The sequence below is a fragment of the Euphorbia lathyris genome, chromosome 8 (genome assembly GCF_963576675.1).
Source record: "Euphorbia lathyris chromosome 8, ddEupLath1.1, whole genome shotgun sequence".
Taxonomy (NCBI): domain Eukaryota; kingdom Viridiplantae; phylum Streptophyta; class Magnoliopsida; order Malpighiales; family Euphorbiaceae; genus Euphorbia; species Euphorbia lathyris.
The window spans coordinates 58,588,095-58,605,791 of NC_088917.1; the positions used below are offsets into that span (position 1 = coordinate 58,588,095).

Consider the following 17,697-nt stretch of genomic DNA (forward strand, 5'->3'; position numbering starts at 1 on the left):
GGAGGAGAGAAAGCCCTAGCGGCTCTCTGATTTATTGAATATCTAATCTCCCCCCTCAAAGATTAGGATTAGCTCCCTATTTATAGAGTTAGGAAGGAAACCCTAATGCCTCAGGGGTAAAAAATGACATTTACAAAGTGTTTTAATGGGCTTCAGGCCCAAATCCGCGCATTCCAGCAAGGGGGAAGGCGCTGGTGCGCCTTTCCCCGCCTCGTCTCGTCGAGACAAAGAGTGTCTCGATGAGACGAGGGCCTGTCTCGATAAGACATGTAATGTCTCGACGAGACAGGTCCTAAATGGGGCAATTTTGCTCCGATTTTTATCTGTTTAGGTCATTGGGCTTCCAAAATATGCTCTAATGGTCCCTGATGAATCCCAAAAGTGCTCCGACGGTCCCTGAATAATCTAAAAATGCTCCAATAGGCTTGGGTCTGGTTCGGAAATGCTCGAATAGTCCCTGAAAATCCCTAAAAACACTGAAAATGCCATAAATAATGGAAAATATTAATTTTAACTAAAAGGTAATAAAACGATACTGAAATCAAAATACAAACAAAAGGAAAACGATCTAAAACGATCCTAAAAACACTATACAAATGGGAGCTATCATTTGGCCATGTTGAGCTCTAGGGACATTGCTTTTACTAGAAGCATGTCAACCAGTTGGAATGAATTCAAATCACAACAAAAGTGATAAAATAAGTGAAAGCAGTATTGAACTTACATCCATCATCCATCTGACAGTTGTTGGTCCAACATGAGGTTGTGGGGCATTTCCATGTGATGATGTTGATGCCTTACAACTCCTATTATGATTTTTGCCTCCTGCTTAATCTTCTCTTTGATCCAGATGCTTCAATCTTTTCCGACTCCTTTCTCCTTGCTCTCTTCTTTCGACCTCTCTTTGTTTTAACTAGAGATATATGTATAACAGGTGGATGCCTTTCTACTACGAGCCATTAATCATGGACATTAATTGGCTCAATATAGTAGCTATATACCTTCTTATATGTATTAATACTATAGTTGTCAGTCAAGTAGTCTTCAGGATGTTCAGTTTGCTCTATAATAACAACTACGACATGATAGCAAGGGATTGCATTAAGCTACCAGATTTTGCAAGAGCATGATCTATCTCCCAAATCAATAATGAACTACTCTCCACCACCACCACTCACTTGCACCCTTTCCCTGCTAGAGAAAACACATGTATATGCCCCTGCCAACTATTTTGATTTTTCTAAATGTTTCAAGATTTTTGGGCACCATTTGTAATTGTATTCCTTGCTCCAGTCTCATTTTAATTTCACCCTCCTTATCATCTTAATTCTGATTAACTCAAACATTGTTAGCAGTCCTTTATCCCTCGCATCTGTAATATACTTATTAAATGATTCGCACATGTTGTTTAACAAAATATCACATTGGACTGTGATAGTGAAGAATGCCTTTGACTAATACTGCCTAGGCCTTTCCCTTAGCCATTCTCTAGCGTATGTTGGTCTTTTTATAAAAAATTTCCAACCACTTGTTCAATTAAGCCTTGTAAGAAGCCCAAGCTGCATTCTATAAAAGGTCTTTCAGTTTCTTCCCTTTGAACCTTTGCTTAAAGTTTATGTACATATGGCATACACATAACCTATTAGCAGCATCAGGAAATAATGTCTCTACTGCTCCAATCAGCCATTGTAAAAGAGAACATCAGAATTACAACTAAAGAATATCCATGTCTTTATAGATAAAACAACGAAGAACGTTACCTTCTGCCTATCGGACATAAAAGTCCACTTGCTGATGTCATTTATCTCCAAATTAACAGTAATGAGCTCTAAAAACCAAGTCAATGTCTCTTTGCTCTATGTTTCAACCATTCTATATGTGATGGGGAAAATACAGTCATTTAGATCAATTCCAACTGCTGATAGAAGTTGTCCACTATACGTACCCTTCAACCAACACCCATCCAAGCAAATCAAAGGCTTACAACCTGTCTTCAAACCTTTTTTAGTGCCAACAAACCTACCATCTTTATACCTTCCAGTCACAGTACTTCCAGTGTTGGTTCTCAAAATTTCAGCGTTATATTTACAATATAATAAACATAAGTAATATATGCACAAGAATGAGTACATTATCATAAGTAACATTACAAACAAGGAGTACAATGCAATAAATATAACATTACAAACAGTAGAAACATACATGAATATATTATCATATTATGATCGTTCATCACTAATAATCATTTCAAGTGCTACATATTTTGCTCTGTACACCTTCATTAAGGTCGTAGTTAAACTCTTTTCCCTTTTCAACTATGCAAGCAAACTAGCCATTTTATAATCATTACCGATTCTCAAATCCTCTAAATAATGCTCCGTAATCTAGCGTTGGGTTAAGTGAAAGTTATTGTGCACCTTTGGACATGTGTGCTCGAAAGTCCCTGACTTGATTTGGAAGGTTTTATTTGCTTTAACCTTCTTATCCACCTTCGAAGCCCATACCCTCCACCAAAATCTTTTATTCTTGCATATTACACAAACTTTGTCATTCTCATTGGGATTGACCATATTTGCCACCTATAAGAAGCAATTACACTCTAAGAATTAAGTATAAGCAACATAACATATAAACCACTAACATGTTATTGATTCCATGGTTTTTTCAAGCTTTCCTGAACTGTCTAGCATTATCAAACAACATTCCAATTTGAAATTGTGGATTGGGTATGTCATGCACACTAAAATTTGGAAATCATTGAATGCTCTCATCTTTTGAATCCTTTCTGTGTGTAACTCATCTTCATCCTTATACTTGGACTTATTATCAACTACTTCAAAGTTCATTTATGAGTCTATACCAATAGCCCTCACACTAGCTCCACTTCCTCTAGGTCTTCCCAATGGGTTTTTGATTTATGCGTTTTGTACCCCTTATGCCAGATCTTCATCACCCTCTTCTAAAGGATAATCATCATAGAAGGAATATGATTCCTTGGTAGGTTGAGCTTGAGTAGTTTCTAGTTGAGGTTGAGCTTGAGTAACTTCTAGTTGAGGTTGAGGTTGAGCTTGAGTAGCTTCTGGTTGAGCTTCTGGTTGAGGTTGAGCTTAAGTAGCTTTTGGTTAAGGTTGAGGTTAAGCTTGAGCTTGAGCAGCTTCTAGTTGAGGTTAAACTTTAACCCTTGAATCTTTCATAGTTGGAGCTATTAACTCTTCCACATTTGGTGCTCTTGACACTTCTACATTTGGACTCATTGGCTCATCCATTGTAGCCATATAATTATCAAACCATTTATTATATCAAAATTTGGTGCAGTTGGTTCTGGATTACCATCATTCTGTGCAATTGGTTATGGCTCAACATCATTTTGTTATCCCTCATGATATTCAGTTGCTTCAGCTTCTGTTGCTTCAGGTTCAAGTGTAAAATCATGATGTTTAGTATCTTCCTAAATCTCCATATTGCTATCAACACGTACATGGGTTCTTCCTCATGATTTTCAGTTGCTTCTTGTATCTTCATATTGTTGTCATCATATACATCTTCCTGCCACTCTATGAATAACTGGCTTGTAGTACCAATTATGCCCTTAGCTTTATTTCGTTTGGAAGGTCTCACAAAAGGTACATATTCATTTTCAATCTCCTCTATCACAACTGTATTGTGAATTGGAGAGGTCTGCAACAAATGTATTTCCTTTTCAATTTCTTCGATAATCACTTATTCACATACAAGTTTATTGGTCCATCCTTAGCATCCTCAATGGCCATATTGTACACATCTCTTATCATTTCCTAAAAATCTTTAAGTCTTTCAAACTGTAAAATTGATTGCAACTCTTCCAATAATATCTTAAGGTTCCTTAACAGTCGATTGATTTCAGCCTGCTGCTAATTGCTATTAGGGATAAGGTGTCCTAGTAAGCATCAAGATAGATATATTTCTTGCCATCGAAATAACCATATTCACCAAGATCCACATCATAATTTATAATGATATCGAAACATCCATCATCTGGATCTGCATACACATACACACATCTATCAACAATGGAAGCACTAATAAAAGTAGAGTGCCATAGACAATACAAAAGTCCATACTTTCATAAAAAAAACAGAGTGCCAATTATGAACAATGACCCAATAACAGAGAGTCATATTAAAAAAAATCCACACTTTTCCAAAATATCAAACCAAACCAGTATAAATAAACACCAAAGCAATGACAGAGTCATATTTAATAAAAAAAAACATCATACTTCTCCATATAACTACACTTTTACCATTTTTAAACTAAACAGTAAACAATAAACTGTAACTTTACAACCATAATTTTTAAAGAGGGGAAAGAGAATCAGTCACATTCCATCACTTGCGAAAAGTGGTCTAGAGTTTGATTGCACAAGATAAGATTATTGTTAAATCCTTCTCTAGTTAAATAGGCAATGACAAAATGAAGCACAAAAATAATCAATAAAAATGCTCTGTCAAAGCATCAATACAAAAACTAAGAGGACACCCATGAACAAAGAGGTTACCTTTCATTTTGCTGAAAACAGTAGAAATAGAGACAACGTCATTTTTTTCCTCTTTCGTTCCTTGGTTTCGTTCTTCACTAATCTTTGCACTAATATCTTCAGTTAGTTTTGCTTAGGGTTTTAGAAAGGTTGGTAGGAAGGAGAAAATGAAAATTGGAGAACTGTAAATGGAAGTCTTGTGGGAGATGAAACGTGAGGAAGGAGATAAAATGTGAAGTGAAAGGGAGAGAAAAACTTTTTGATTGATATGAGAAGTGGTGAACAGATGCCAACCTTTTAAAGGGTAAAATGGATATTCTATCTTTTAAATGGAGGGAAATGAGAGAGGTAACTGGTGGAAAACGGGAGTCAACAGTTGGAAAAGTTGGTCAATGGTCACAGTGGCTACCGATGCTAAAAAGTGTAAAGTTGAGGGACTTTTATATTACGTTTGGAAGTTTAGTGGTCATACCGTTAAAAAAAAGCAAAGTTGACGTGGTAAGGAGCATTCTTCTTCTTCTTCTTCTTCTTCTTCTTCGTAAATATAAAGAGGCTTCGGGCCAAGAGATGAACTTCTCTAAATCTTCCGTTTGTTGTAGCCGAAATGGCTTAGGGGATGTCTATTAAGAGCTCAGTCACACTTTATGGGTATCACTAATTTCCTGTTCGGGTTAATACTTAAGTCTTCCATCTTTAATTGGTAGGAAGAAGATTGAGATTTTCAGCTACTTAGAAGAGATGTTTAAATAAAAATTAACGAATGGAAATCTAAATTTCTTTTTTGAAAGCCAGTAAAGAAGTTATGGTCAAGGGTCCATTTGGTTTACCTGATGTTTGTTGTGTTGGAAAAACATAGATTCACTGTTGTTGGAAAATGCTACTTTTCATATATAAAAGTCAAACAACGATACTGTAACCAAACATCTAAAACTCTCAATATGAAAATATGAAAATGTAAACAATAAAAAAAAATGGAGTAAAACAAATACCCCAAACTCGTCTTGCAAGCTCTTACTTCATATACAGTCAGTTTATTCCTTATCCTAGATCTCCTTTATGCTGACTTGGAAAAAATGTCAAATTCTTTCTTGTGGGATTCAAAGAGTAACATTAGAAAAAATATTCGTTGATAGCCTTTACTTTCATTTTTTATTGATTAAATTTTGTGTAATAAAATATGCATTTTACTTTTTATTTAATTTATGTAACCAAATGGTATTACTATTATTCATGGGAAAGAAAAAGGAGGATTCCTCATATTTTCCATTACATTTCCCACCTGAAACACGTTTACTTTCTTTAGTCTTCAATTAAACGTTTTATTAATATCGGTTGATTGGAATTCAATTTTCCAACTGAAATGGATGCACCACGTGTTGCACATATTTTCTTTATTTTATCTACACGTGTCCATTATTTAAAGTATAATAACATTGAATGCAAGAAAATAATAGTTTCTCACTTTAGTACGATATAATTAGAAAAGATAAATAAATATAGGGAGCCCAAAATATAACCTTAACATTTTAAAAGAAATACACGTATGATAACATTTTTAAATAACATCAATTTTAGTTTTGTTTTATAAAAAATCAGAAAAGAATAGTACGATTGGTATTCAATTGTCACTTTTTTTATAGAAATTGGGACGAGATAGAACTTGGGCGGGGTGAACACCCGTGGCCCAAGAACTGACAAACCCGCAATATATTAATAAACGAAAAATGAATGTTTGAACAAGAAAAGAGGAAGGAGAACAAACAAAAAGAAGGAGGGAGGAGAAAAGTTTAGGAAAGTCAAGAAAAACGCAAGTGAGAAATACTACAAATGTCATCATTGATAAACCTGTGGCAAAAAGCAGGAGCTGAAGGCCACCAATTGATCACTGAGAAAGAGACTTCAAACTTTGCCAGTGCATCAGCAACTCTATTTCCTTCCCTAAAGATGTGTGTAAAAAGAATGTCCATCCTAGAGCAAATGCTAAGACAATGCAACCATTCTTGACGAATACTCCAAGGAACATCCATGGAACGATGTCTAAGCAGATTAACAACGTACATTGAGTCTGACTCAACCCAAAGCTGATGCCAATTTTTCTCCTAAGCAAGTTCAATTAATAAAATAGCAGCTCTCAATTCAGCCATGTAAGCAAAAGAAAGAGGGGTAGAAAAAGCAAAACAGCCTTTGGAAAATCCACGATAGTTGCGAAAAATACCTCCCGCTCCTGCCTCGCCTGGAGTGCCAAAAGCAGAGTCGTCCACATTGACTTTAACCCATCCCGGAGGAGGTTTAAGCCAATGGACCGGAATAATATTGGGAGCCGAAGGCGGCCTAGGAGAAGCCAGAAGACGGGATAAGATAACATCATCTCTCCGTGAAGAGCAAAAACCTTTAGAAGTGGCAAAGGACTCTCGAATCATTCGAAAGAGGGTGATCTTCGAGTGCTGAATAGAAGGAGAAACTTCCTTAAAGATTGCTTCATTCCTGCAATGCCAGATTAACCAGATGCAAGTGACAACGGCAACACGCCAGATCATCGACACTTGTGAGCCAAAATGAATGCTACGAAGAGAGCTAAAGAAGTGGATGAATTGTGAATAACGAGGCAAAGAGCAGTCAAAGTGAAACTCAAGGGCCCTCCAAAGAGAATCTGCAAAAGAACAGCTAGGGATGTAAACGGGGCGGGGATTACCCGTCCCTGACGGGGCCCCGCCCCATCGGGGATGGGTAATCCCCGCCTCGTTTTATTATGGAGCGGGGACGGGGACTAATATGTGCCCCGTTAGCGGAGACGGGGCGGGGATGGGAAAGGGTATCCCCGCCCCGCGGGGATCCCCGAACCCGCCCCGTATTATGCCCCGCGGGGATTCCCGACGGATTATCCGTTTAATCCCCGATAACATATTATTAATCATAGAAAATAAAAAAATACGTATAGAAAAACTTAAAACTACTATATTGCACGAAGACGAAAACCGAGAAACATAGTTAGGAAATGGAAATAGAAACGGAAACGAATACGAATCACAAAAACAATGCTGCTGAAGAGGAATTTATGTGCAACAAAAATTCAACTATACAAGTGCCATCTAAAACTTGGAATGGCCATTCTTCTTCATTTACTTACATGTATTAAAATTAGGTCTTCAATTTTTATTTTATTCTTTTTTAAATTTCTTTTTTTCCTAATTTTTTTTTAAAAATATGTTATCTACCTTACCTCAGAAATTTGTAGTTTACTCCCTGATAGAGCTTTGTGAAAGTTGTCTGTGTATAGATCTCATACTGTTGGAAGAAATGATGAGTTTCCTAGTGTGTAAAATTATTTATATTAATAAAATGCTTTTTCTTTGGCCTTTATTATCTCTCTAAGCTCATGAGAAAATTAAAAAAATCCCCTAAATTATGTCAAATTTTTCATATGATAATTTTCCATATAAATCAAACCTATGATTAATCCGATCCAAATGCTTTACCTCTATTCAATATCTATTTGTTCATCCTATTATCTTATTTCTTTATTTTTTTCTCTATTTTTTTCATTTATTTCTTTTTTCATATATGCTTTTAAACTTTAAATGGGTAAATGGGGATACCCGTGGGGTCGGGGATTCCCCGCGGGGCGGGGACGGGAATGAATTTTGTCCCCGTTTGTTTCGCGGGGCGGGTATGGGGATTCCCCGTTTAGTCGGGAAACGGGGATGGGAACTCCAATCCCCGCCCCGCCCCGTTTACATCCCTAAGAACAGCTAATGAATAGGTGGTTAATGGACTCAGCATCCCTACCACATAGAACACAATGAGAGGCAAAGGAGAATCCAAGATGCTGCATGAGGTCGTGAGTCAGAACCCGGCCATGCAAAACTCTCCAGAAAGTGAAGGAACGAGAAGGGGGAGTGTGAGCATTTCAAACAAATTTATACTAGTCCACCAAAGAGGAACTAGGACTGATAATCGAATAGTACTCTTTGGTAGAGAAAATACCCTTCGTAGAGGGCTGCCAAACGCAGAAATCAAGATCATCTCTACCCCTGTGAATAGATCGAATACTGTCTTGAACAACCAAATGAAGAGTGCCTAAGTAAAGCCACTCCGAATTAACCAAAAAATCATCAACAGAATTAAAGCATGAACGCTTATCCTGATGATCAAGACCCAATTTGTCCGCCACCGATGGAATGATCCACCTATCTGTCTAGAAATTGAGCTTTGAAGAATGGTCAATCCATCAAAAGATCTGGTCCCAAATGGATTAATAAACAAACTTACAAGAAGACCAAATCGAAGATGGAGCAATGGAAGCTTTAGGCAAACTAGAGACAGCCAGAAATCTAGACTTCATCAGAGAAATAGCAACACTGGTGCCTTGAATTAATTCCCAACACATCTTATCCAAGAGAGCCTAGTTAAAGATCCTAAAGTCCTTAATGCCCAAACCTCCATCCTCCAAACTTTTGCAACAAGTTTGCCAGGGGACCGTGATTGACTTTCTCTGGTCAACACAACCCGTCCAAAGGAAATTCCTAACACTTCTATTGAGCTTATTCAACAAACCCACTGGCCACTTATAGATCAAGAATGAGTGAACCAGAGAACCAGTAATAGCAGATTTAATTAGAGTTAAACGCCCTACAAAGGAGAGAGAGCTACCTTTCCACTTGCTAAATTGAGAGAGAAATTTATCTGCAAGGCTACTGAGATAACAAGCTCTTGGAGATCCTTTAAATAGAGGGACTCTTAATTAACTGAAGGGGAGAGACTCCAGACGGATGCCAAGACAGTGAGCAAGACGAACCCTCCTCGAGGGACTCACTTGAGAACCAAAAAAGACAGCAGATTTGTCCCAACTAACCTGCTGACCGGAGATCTATCCATATAGCAGGAAGAAATTCTTGAGAGCATGCAAATTGCTTAAGGATGCCACTCTAAAAATGAGCATGTCATCAGCAAAAAGAAGGTGAGAGGGAAAAGAATTTCCACCAGAATAATACATAAGAGAATAAGTACCCTCCCTCACCGTCTTAGCAAGCCAACGAGAGAAAAAGTATTCAGCAATGTCAAACAGAAGAGGAGAGAGGGGGTCCCCTTGTCTAACCCCTCTAGAACAAGAAAAGTAACCCTTTGGAGAACCGTTAATCATCACAGAAATACGAGCAGATGCCAGAATGTTTAGGATCAAATCTCTGAAAGTGAGAGAAAACCCAAAAGAGTCCAATACAGCCAAGAGGAAGTTCCAATCTAAAGTATCAAAAGCCTTACGAATATCAATTTTTAAGGCCATGTGACCACCAAAACGTTTTCTATCAAGCATATTAACTCCCTGAGAAGCTAAGGCAATGCACTGGTGAATGCTTAAAGGAAACCATACTGGTTGGAAGAGAAAATCCTTGATGCAATAACTGCAAGTCGATCTGTAAGAATTTTTGAGATGATTTTGAAACCAAATATCAATTATGTCCAAAATATTTAGTGTAATATTAACAAACTAAAAAAATTATGTTAAAATGTTAAAAATTAAATCTGCTACATCTAACTTAATCATAATTTTTTTTTTGTCACAACTGTCTAAAATGTTTAAAATTGATTTTTTTTTGTCCAAGATATATCACATAGGACTAGTTTTTTTTATCAATTTCCTGGTACTAGTTCAAAATGGTTTACATTTCCTTTTAATTAGAAAAATATTTCAACTAACATGCTTTTTTATTAAACAAATGTATATGTGTGAAAACTGTTTGATTATTTGTTCTTCTAAAAAGAGATCTACGAAATGATTTAGAATTTATGTTCACACAAACATGAGTAGGTAATTGAAAAATAGAGACAAGGTTTAAAATTTACCGAAACTAAATATATACTTTTTAATTAAAAAAAAGTAAAATTTTATCTTTAACATTTCCAATTTTAAACTCAGACCGTAAATGAAATAATTTTGTATCTATATAAAATTTGAATATTATCCCTAAAATATATAAGTATTTTAAAGTGATATATTCATGATGGAGACAAGACAATGATAAAAAAAAAATAAAAAAAAAACTTTTTAGAGAAAGAAATGGCATTATTATTGTCAATGATTGCAAGAAAGTTAAAACAAGTGTTTAGGCAAATGAAAAGGACTTGATTGAGGTTTCTTATACAGTACTGATGCATTATGCTAAAGTTGCATCCTAGACATTGGGATACCTTCTTACTTAAATAAATAATACTCCTACAAAAAGATTTGAAAGTGAAGTTTATTAAAAGTTGATTGGGTAAGTTAATGTGAAATATATGACATTTCCATCAAATGTCTTTTAATAAAAGTTAGTGAAATAAACACCAATATATATATATATATATATATTGTTCATCAAATATCTTTATCCATAGAGCTCATATTGCTTTAAGGTCTTTTTTTTTAACAAAATAGTGCCAAAATGGTGACTAACCTACAATAGAAAAGAGCTTCTTTTCTTTTTCTTTTTCAATGGAAAAAGAAAGGAAAGAATCTTATCCTAGTGCTCCCAATTCTTAATTAATTACAAAGTCAAAATATACTTATTTGATAAAATGCATGAATTTGATCTCTCCTTTTATTTATTTATTTATTTGATCATCCTCTATAGAAGAGTGGTTGATGAAAATTAGAAATAGTTTTGAGTTTGACACCTTACCTTACCTACTAATATTAATGTGTGAGCTAAAAGAGTGGCCATTATTATTATTTTGTGTTTAAAATCGCAAGGGCCAGCCACCAGTACTTTAAAAAAGGTCAAACCAGGGCACAATAAATGGGCTCAAGATGAAGCAGCTATCTTAGTGGGCTGACGTGGCATAATTGGGTTCATCAAAGATTGAATTTTTGTTTTTATTGAAACAAATAAAATATTAAGTGTTGGTTTGACTACTTACTTAAAGCATCTCCAACAGACTCTTAGTTCACTCCCTAAAAATAATATAAAAAATTAACTCTTAGTAATTTAAAAGTTACTAATACATATCATCTCTAATAATGCTCCTTATATTCACTCTCTATTTATTATTTTATTATTAAAATTATTAACTTTTGTTATATTAACCAATAATGAAAGGAGAGAGACAAATCAATAATTAATTATTATTCTATCTACCAATAGTGAAAGGAGAGAGAATCCTCAATAATAAATTATTAATAAAAAAATGAGTCAAGTGTCACTAAGAGGTGGAGAGAGGCTCTCCATTAATAGAGATGATGAGGAGGCTCTTAATTATTTGAGGAGCCACTAAGAGGTGTTGGAGTTTATTTTTAATCCTCCCTCCTTAAATTTTAACTTAAGAGCCAATTTAAGAGACTGTTGGAGATGCTCTTACTGTTTACTGTTATGGTTTGCTGTTTGCCTTTCGAAAATGATACTTTTATGAAAAACAGGGATTCTCTGCTTTTGTAAGAAATTACTTTTCAGCTATAAAAAGCAAATAGATGGTGTCTAACCAAATATCTAAAACTCTATCTTTTAAAATGAATAGACAAATAGGAGATGAAAAGTATTTAACCAAATACCCTCTAAAAGTGTTTTAATTTGCATTTCGGCATCCAAATAGCTAAGTTTTATAATTTGTCTCTTCAAAGCAATACTTAATATGGGATAAAAGTTGTAATCATATTGTCTTACACACTCCTTTACAAATTACTATTACCTATTCCTTACGGGTTTTTTTTTCAAACTTCTATAATAATTATCTTATATATTTTCTTTCACATAATCCTATTCATATATTTTCTCTTTTATATATATATTTTTTTGAATAATAAAGAAAGGCTAAACGTTCGGACAAAAAGAAAGAAAAATAAACTACATGCAAATAACTCTGTTTAACACGAATCCCTACTATCATCAGTGAAAATTCACTAAAGGACTGCAGGAGGCACACCAAACTCATGGTGACCTAAAGAATAAGAACCTGCGAAGTTCACCAACCAGTTAACCACTCTATTACCCTCTCTATAGCTATGTGTAAAAGTGATGATCCAATCTCTGTCTCGATACAATATGCATCACTTGATTAGCTAGAAAAAGGGATGATGTAGCTCAAAGGCATAGATAAAGGTACGGTCAAAGACAGTCGCAGTGGTTATTTCACCCAAAGCCGGAGTAGATTCACTCATAGCATAGTCAAAGGTAGGTCAGCTTTTGGCTAAGTAAGACCGAATTTATTTGGTTAGTATGAATAACCAAATTTATTTAATCAAATGAATGTTCGACTAACTAAATTTATTTAGTGAAATAAGCAATGTGCTACACAACATGTTACTCGCATGTAACTTTTCACTTCATTTACTAAAGGTAAAACATTCATTTTGATCCCTAAATTAAAACTTCAATCAGGATTCAAAATCATTAATTAAATCTCTAAACTAAGAAAAATCGTCAATTGAATCCTTATCATATATTAAAATCAGAAACTATGACTATTTGAGATGGACTGTAATAATATCTGTGTTGGCTCAAAATGGATTTGAGAAATGACTCTGAAACTATTCAACCGAATGATTTTCGATGATGATTCAATTGATGGTTTTTGCTTAGGATGATGACTCAATTGATGATTTTTACTTGGTTTAGAGACCTGATTGATAATTTTGATAATTTAAAGAACTAATTAATTTTGAAGCTTTAGTTTCGGGACCCAAATGAATATTATACATTTACTAAATGTCTAGCGTAAAGTAGTTTTTATCAAAATTATTGTTACATAATACGTTGTGTCTAAGTTGTTTTGCAATGAAGTTTTTTTATTTTGAAAGAATTCTAAAACTTCTCCTCGGTTATTTTCAACCTACGAGAACCAACATAAATATCTCAATATCATTAAAAAAAATATTAAATATTTATTTTTATTAATAATAATATTTAAATTGCAAGGAAATAAAACTAAATACTTACATGTTCATCTAAAAATTTAATTAGAATGAATACTGTGAATATTTTTTACCATAACCAGAACTTAAATTTATATTATTAATTGTAGAACCTTTTTTAAAGATCTTCACATTTATTACCCTATAGATATCTCAATAAATGTATTTACACAAGAACCGCAAGAAGGCCGAAATTAGATTGTCGGAGAAAAATAATACTAGACTGCTTGGTTTTTTTAGAAGAAACAACACTTTATTAAAAAAAATAGAAGAATCGTCCTTGTACAATGCACTTTGAAGAAAAACAGAAATAACAATCGAATTAAAAATATTAGCATTAGAACGAGCATTACGGACCATGACATGAGTTGCATCATTCGCTTTTGGAGCAAAAGCCACGAAGAAATCTGGGTGATTAAAAAGAAGAACACAAATATCCTCCAATACGTTTCCGGTCTCAGATATATCCATATTCTTTGAAGCCAAGCAATCAATGACACCCTTAGCATCGACCTCAAACCTGATACGTTCATAACCTGCAGCGAAAACACAGTTTATAACTTCACGGAGTGCAAAAGCTTCTGCAATCTTTGTAGGGACAACGCCACTGGTTACAAAGTTGTAATACGTGACAAACGATCAGTTGATATCTCGAAGAACAACACCCGCTGCAAACTCAAATGAGGCCTAAAATAATGCAGCATCAACGTTGCATTTCAGCGTACCAATTGACGGTCTCTCCCCACCTCACCTCGTCTCTCCTCTGACTTTCCGCCACTGGTTGGACCGATGTAACAACTTCGACATGATCTCTACAGTAACCATTCCATACCTTCTCATTTCTCTGTTGGCAAATGGTTTAAAGGCTAAAAGTTGCATGGCTAGCAACAAAAACATTCGAAATAGTACACATGTGAAGCACCCAATCCTTAATCCATTCCCACTACCCCGAGAGCATCGAGGCCATCAGCAGACCAACACCAAGTGGAAAATCAACAATAAGAGAACAAATGCTACTCGTGCTCAATGCCATTAAGGTATAAGATAACGGTCATATGGATTGATACATGTCTAGCACACAAACGGGTGCGCACAGGTAATGCCTTAGCAACGAGATTCCACAAAAAATAAAATCATTTTAGGTGGAACCCCCAAATTTCAAAGATTGGACCAGGCCTTATCATCTTGCCCAACTTCATGCAAGCTTTCGAGTAATTGTAACCGCTTTAGATGAATAGACCCCATCTTTTTCTCATAGTGCCATATTAGCATGTCATGGCTATTAGACATTGGAACAACCACTTTACCAATACTTCTTGTCTGCTCTTATTGGAAGCAAAGATTAAGCTTTCTACGATCCAATTCTGGAGCCTGAGATGAATAAGTCGTTGACACGGGCATTGCAATTAGCTTTTGTACTGTTTGAAGCAACTCAAAAATTCATTACACAAGACAACCACATAGCATTCCCTACTGAGATAGAATCCCCCCTACCAATTCTCCACCGAACCCCTCTATTTAAAACAGTAATAGAACTCCACAAGCTCCTCCAAATAAAACCAAGATTAGTGCCCAATTTGAAAGACAGGAAAGACCCTCTAGAGTAGTATTTAGCTTTGAACAAACAACCAACATGTGAGGATTATAAATGAGTTTCCACCCCTGCTTCCCAACAAGTGAAAGATTAAAATCATGGAGATCACGAAAGCCCAACCCACTTTTATCATTTTTAACATACAAACCCGCCCAATTGAACGAGTAGATATTTTGTCTGCCATTATCCTTTGAACCACATCAAAAAGAATTCAAACATCTTCTGCAGGTTGTCACAGATAAATCTTGGGAGGAGTAGGGTGCTAATACAAAAAGTTGGAAGTGCTTGAGCCACTGACTTCAGAAGCACATCATTGCCAATAGAAGATAAAAATTTGGATGACCAACTACTGAATTTCTTAGCCAATTTTTCTTTCAAAAAGCTAAAGTTTGCGGAGTTTGATCTACTAATAAAGGACGACAATCCTAGGTAGCACGTAGTCTCAAGTGGAGAATAGACTCGTAGAATTGAACAGATAACATCTTTTACTCCTCTTTAACATTAGAGCTGAAGAACATTCCCAATTTTTTAAGATTGACTGCTTGACCCAAAACAGCCTTATAATCAGCTAGAATATAAAAAATTGACCCACTTTTACCCTTTGTAGCACTGAAGAACAGAAAACTATCATTAGTGCAAAATAAGTGGGAAATACTAAAAGCACCAGTACAAACTATAAACCCTGAAATTAAGCCATCTCTTTCCACTTTAGAGATCATCTATGAAAGTACCTCAGCATATAAAATAAAAAGGTAAGGAGAAAGAGGCTCTCCATGTCTCAAACCTCGTCTAAGAGTAATAGGCCCAAACAACATCTGAATTCACATAGATAGAAAAGAGATTGTCCTAACACAAAGCATAATCCAATTCACCCACTTACTACAAAAGTTCATTCTTTGCAGAACCACTCTAAAAAAACCAATCGACAATATCATAAGCTTTCCTTATGTCAATCTTTAAGGCAACGCCGCCTTTAGTCCCCTTCTGCTTATGTTTCATATAGTGGATAGACTCAAAAGCAATCTCAACATTATCAAATCGAGATATACAAGGGATAAAAGCAGACTAACTTTTTCTAATACCATATCACGGAGAGCAATTTTCAACTTATTAGCAAGGACTTCAGCGATAACCTTATACAACATGTTATATAGGGAAATAGGTCGAAGGTCAGTCGTACGAGTCGAATTCTCACATTTAGGAATAAGAGTAATAATAATGGCATAAGTTCGATGGGAAATTCATTCCTATCTAATCACCTAAGCAGTAAAAACCTCCATACCAATGAGATCCCAGAAATGTTGGAAAAACATCGGACTCAACCCATCAGGCCCGGGAGATTTGCCTAGATGCATTTGAAATATGGCAGTTTTAGTTTCATCATAATTGAAAGGAGCAGTCAGGAAAACATTCATATCAGGAGCAACGTAGCGAGGAAAAACATCTAATTAACCACTTGTGAGGGAAGAAACAAATTATTAAAATAGTTTCTAACAACATTATGCATACCATGGCTATACAAATGCTTGAATCATGCATCATCAACAAGGCAATCAATCAAATTATTTAGTTCCTGGTATTGACACGCGCGTGAAAGAATTTAGTGTTCATATCTCCACCTCAACCAAAAAGTCTTGGTTCTTTGCTTCTAGTAAATGTCCTCGTGTTCAAGAAGATTATGCAATAGGCTACCTCTCATACACAACTCACGAAACGAGTTAGAGGAAACAGCTTCAACAAAATTTGAAACAAGATTTGAAGGATAAGTAGGGCCTACAAAAATTTCTTCTTGGGATAAAATGATGCTAAAGTCACCAATGATGGTCGGGTGGAGAAAGGAAGCAGAAGCGATTGAACTCAGAAGTTGCCAAAACTCTTGGTGCCTATTTCTGTCTACTAAATCGTAAAACCCAACAATTCTCCAATCCCTCTTATTTGAGTTTGTCATGTCGATGTGATGGCTTGAAAAGGAACTAATAATAAGCTCATCCTGCCTCTTCCAAAGAACTGTTAAGCCATTGTTGTACCCACGAGCATCCACTGAGAAACACCCTTCAAACAAAAATTTCCTACAAAGGTCCTCAATACGAGCTTTGTTAACCAATGTATCATCTAAAAACATAATAGAGGGTTTGTAAGCCTTCAATAACTCATAAAGAACGAACTGCATGTGGGTTGCCCAAGACCGATAGTTCCAACTTAAACAACTCATATCCTCGATGGACCTAAATGACACGCCTTGTGGCATTTGAAACTGAAAAAAAAAGCTTGATCTACCTTGCTTGACGAAGAAAAATTTTCATTAAGTTTAGTTTGAATAGAAACTGCGATTGCACTGTTGGAGGTGGTCAACTTCAAACCAGTATTAATTCTCTCCCTTTGTCTTTTCCTGTCATCCAGCAACTCAATGCCCAATTCTTTGACAGGGTCCATGTCCGCATCCGGCCCAAACTTCATACAAGTTTCCAACTCTTGTGACTCGTCCAACACCTTCTGTACTGAGCTGTTAAGTGTGGTAATAGGCACATGTTCATTCAAAATTTGTCTCCCACTTTTACCTTCTAAGATATCGTGACATGCAAGATTTGCTCCTATATGCTGCATGTTTTTAGGGTTTTAAACCCACCTTTTACTCTCCCTATTAGTTGTGTTTCCACAGAACCCTTTAGTTCTGGAGCCACCACGATATCACTTAGTTCTAGGGCT

At 35.6% G+C, this 17,697-nt stretch overlaps 1 long non-coding RNA gene across 1 annotated transcript; it reads right to left on the bottom strand.

The window, feature by feature from the left end:
* Positions 1 to 2,113: 2,113 nt before the first annotated feature.
* LOC136201954 (uncharacterized) lies at positions 2,114 to 5,397 on the bottom strand. The gene is made up of 2 exons (XR_010674222.1): positions 4,538 to 5,397; positions 2,114 to 4,020 (listed from the first exon to the last, which is right to left on the bottom strand). It is a non-coding gene; the product is annotated as an uncharacterized lncRNA (long non-coding RNA).
* Positions 5,398 to 17,697: the final 12,300 nt, after the last annotated feature.